The sequence below is a fragment of the Podarcis pityusensis genome (genome assembly GCF_964106645.2).
Source record: "Podarcis pityusensis genome assembly, contig: HAP1_SCAFFOLD_348, whole genome shotgun sequence".
In the NCBI taxonomy this organism is placed as follows: domain Eukaryota; kingdom Metazoa; phylum Chordata; class Lepidosauria; order Squamata; family Lacertidae; genus Podarcis; species Podarcis pityusensis.
The window spans coordinates 8,739-12,795 of record NW_028293206.1 but is presented as its reverse complement, the minus strand read 5'-3'; the positions used below and the strand labels follow the sequence as shown (position 1 = coordinate 12,795).

Below are 4,057 nucleotides of genomic sequence, written 5' to 3'. Positions count from 1 at the left end.
GGTCCAGCTCTCACTTCCATACATCACTACTGGGAAAACCATAGCTTTTACTAAACGGACCTTTGTTGGCAAAGGTGATGTCTCTGCTTTTTAAGATGCTGTAGGTTTGTCGTTGCTTTTCTCCCAAGAAGCAAGCGTCTTTTAATTTCATGGCTGCTGTCACCATCTGCAGTGATCATGGAGCCCAAGAAAGTAAAATTTCTCACTGCCTCCATTTCTTCCCCTTCTATTTGCCAGGAGGTGATTGGCCCAGTGGCCATGATCTTCGTTTTTTTGAAGTGCGCTTCAGACCATATTTTGCGCTGTCCTCTTTCACCCTCATTAAAATTTAATTCCTCTCTTTCTGCCATCGAGGTTGTGTCATCTGCATATCTGAGGTTGTTATTTCTTCCAGCAATCTTAATTCTGGCTTGGGATTCATCCAGCCCAGCCTTTCGCATGATGAATTCTGCATATGTTAAGCAGGGAGACAATATACAACTTTGCCGTACTCCTTTCCCAATTTTGAACCACTCAGTTGTTCCATATCCAAACTGTAGCTTCTTGTCCCACGTAGAGATTTCTCAAGAGACAGATGAGGTGATAAGGCACTCCCATTTCTTTAAGAACTTGCCATAGTTTGCTGTGGTCGACACAGTCTGCATAGTCAATGAAGCAGAAGTAGATGTCTTTCTGGAACTCTCTAGCTTTCTCCATAGTCCAAAGCATGTTTGCAATTTGGTATCTGGTTCCTCTGCCCCTTCAAAATTCAGCTTGCACTTCTGGGACTAAACAATAACAACAACAGGACTGTGGAGTTTCTGCAGGAATCTCTGTAGGAATAATGTACCTCGTTCTCCTTACACCAGCCTAGGTGCATTCTGACTGCATTATTTCCTACTGCATCTGGAAATCTAAGAACTCGCTGATTCCATCTAGAATCCATTTTGTCTTTGCTTCCACAAAGAGCAGCAGTTGGATTCTCTCCAGAGATCATGGTGAATTTCCAGGTAAGATCCTTTGCTGGGAGTGCTACGGCTGCTGAACCTCCCTTCTTTAGGAAAGGGTGTATTTTCAGATGGCACTTGCAAAGTTTGTATTTGGAACCTGGCTGACTTGTTGCTCAGTCTGTCATTCCACCCAACCTTTACCTCTCAATTTATGAAAAAGGGGAGTTGTAAAATATGATTTAATAATTTTGAAAGCTTCCATGGTTGATCAGAACTTAAAAGTAGAGACATTTAGCCTGTGTAGTGGTTTTGATGAGCTAGTGTCTTTGGACGGTTGAAATATTATGTCCCAGGTGTGTTTAGGTAACCGTTAGGCAAAATGATAGTAATATATCATTTTTGTTTTGTTTATCTGACTTGTCTTTCCTGTCCTTTTTCCTCTGCAGCGTCTTCAGCGCCTGCCGGCTGTTGTGCTCCTCCTTCGCCCAGGAAGTCTCTGGGGCCATCGAAGGGCGTCTCATTCCACCCGATTTTCAGATAAGTTTCATAGAGCACCAACGATTGGGGCCCAGTCTTTGAGCGGCAACTCCACTGGGTCTGTTGCTGTCAGCAATAAAATGTACTTTCTATTTCTCCAACTGCTGCATCTGTGAACGTTGGGCACACCTTGAACAAGGTACCCAAGGTTACCCGCAACAGTTAATGGACTATGCCGAAATGGCAAAATTCACTGGGAAGCTCAGAAGTCTAGACACCAAGGAATTAAAAAAAGAATGGGAAATGTTTATTATATATCTACAAAAGTATTAACACATTGGCAGGATTTTAAGAAAACTTGTAATTTTAAAGATTGTACAAATAACAGGAAAAGAGATTTTGTAGTAGTAATGATATGCAGTTGAAAAGTGAACTTAAGGAACCCAGGGGGGTGTTCTTTTTCTGGTTTTTGTGTTTTTTGTTATTTTTGTTGAAAATAAATAAAAAGAATTACAAAAACCCTCATACCTGAACTCCGTAAATGAACTTCCTAGGTCTTTATCTCAGACATATCAGCAAAATAGGAAAGGTGAGAAAGAACAGACCATCGCTTTATTTGTACAAACCTAGCAACAAGTAACTTGGTAGGAAAGCAAAATCAGCAGTCAGTAGTACAAAACCGAAAAGCCACTGAACCCATTTGAATAGTTGCTGTTTTAAAAGTCAAGCAATTGCAAGTTAATTCTTCAATATTTGTACGTCACTTCTCCCGAGCGTGGGTTGATCTTAACTCAGTGTCCTGCCCTGTGTTTAAGTATTGGATACAACCTTGTAAAAACTTGGTGAAGGAAGTCCAAATAAAGAAACAGGTTGGAAAGAAAAACACGTTGTTTTGCCTCCATCTGCAAAGAATACGAATAAGCTTATTTGGGTGGATTTCACTTGGTTCTTTATGTGCATCCATATTCACCCAAAAATCGTAAAGCATAACCCTAATTCTGAACAAAGCACAAGGGATTTTTGGTTAAGAACAAGAATTGATTTGGGTTAATTTCACTTGGTTCTTTATGTATGCAAGCATATTCACACAAAAAAACCCCCAAAAACCGAATCTTATTTGGGTTGATTTGGGTTCCTTACGTATGCATATTCGCAGAAAGCGAAGTGAAAGAAGCCCAAACAAAGCAACTGGGATTTTTTTTGTTCCATGCTTCGTTTCAGGATATTAAGGTGTGCACCCAAAATTCGCAAAGCGGGTTGAGCAATATGCATATTGCTTGGACATTTTCACTAGGTTTCAGGGTCTCTGGCTGTGCTCCCAAAGACCGCAAAGCGAAGTGAAACAAAGGAAAACGTTTTTTCTCCATCTGCAGAGAAAGAAGACGATTAAGCTTATTTGGGTTTTCCACGGTTCTTTACGTGTGTTCACCCACGTATTCACCCAAAGAATACGAAAAGCTTACTTTGGTTGATTTCACTGGGTTCGTTGGGTATGCAAGCATATTCACCCAATAAAGCGATGCGAAGGAATCTCGAACAAAGCAAAACTGAGATTTTTCTGTTCCATATGCATACAAAGAAGACGAATAAGCCTTGGCATCTTTCCCTTGGTTTCAGATTATTTAGGTGTGAACTCTCAATCGTAAAGCGAAGTGTTGCTCATAGGAAAACTCGTTGTAATTTCCTCCATTTGCAGAGAAAGGTGACTAAGTTTATCTGGGTTGGTTTCACTTGGTTTTTCAGGTGTGCAAGCATATTCACCCAAAAATCGCAAAGCGAGAGAATCTCGAACAAAGAATCTCGAACAAAGATTGGGGGGGGTTTGTTTCATATGCATACACAGAAGACGATAAGCCTTGATGGGGCATCTTTCGATTCTTTATTCAGGTGTGCACTCAAAAATCTCAAAGCGAAGTGAAATCAGTCCGAAGTAGGGAAACAAGTTGTTGCTTGGTCCATATGCATATAATGTATGACAGCACATTTTCACTTGGTTTCCTGTTTTTTTCGGTGTGCACATGAAAGTCGCTAGGATCTCCAAGAATCCAAATCGCCAAGAATCTCCAAGAAAGCAAAACTCGTTGTCTTTGCCTCCATCTGCAGATAAGGACAAATAATCTTATTGGGTTCTTAAGGTGTGCAAGCATATTCACACAAAAATAGCAAAGAGAAGTGAGAATCACAAAGAAAGGAAAATGTTATTGCCTCCATTTTCAGAGAAAGATGACGAATAAGTTTATTTGGGATAATTTCACTTGCTTCTTTAGGTATGCAGAAATATTCACCCAAAAATCCTTTCGTTCTCTCTCCCTGTCTCTCTGTATAGCTTACTAGCCTGCCTTCCTTTCTTTCTCCCTTTTCTGACAAAGAATACGAATAAGCCTTCATTGGGCATCTAATGGGTTCATTTTCTATCGAAGTGAAAGCAAGGAAAAGTCGTTTTTGCCTCCATTGCAGAGAAAGAAGACAAATAAGCTTATGTGGGTTGACATCGAACGAGAAATCTCGAACAAAGGGATATTTTCGTTTCAAATAAGACAACTAAGCTTGATTTGTGTTGATTTCACTTGATACTTTAGGTGTGTATTCATATTCACCCAAAAATCGCAAAGCGAAGTTAAAGGTACTCAAAGCAAGGAACACTCGTTTTT

At 40.2% G+C, this 4,057-nt stretch overlaps 1 long non-coding RNA gene across 1 annotated transcript; it reads left to right on the top strand.

Annotated features, from left to right (window-relative positions):
- The first annotated feature begins 860 nt into the window (after positions 1-860).
- LOC308469213 lies at positions 861-1,533 on the top strand. Its single transcript, XR_013982030.1, has 2 exons — positions 861-989; positions 1,376-1,533. It is a non-coding gene; the product is annotated as an uncharacterized lncRNA (long non-coding RNA).
- The last annotated feature ends 2,524 nt before the right edge of the window (positions 1,534-4,057 follow it).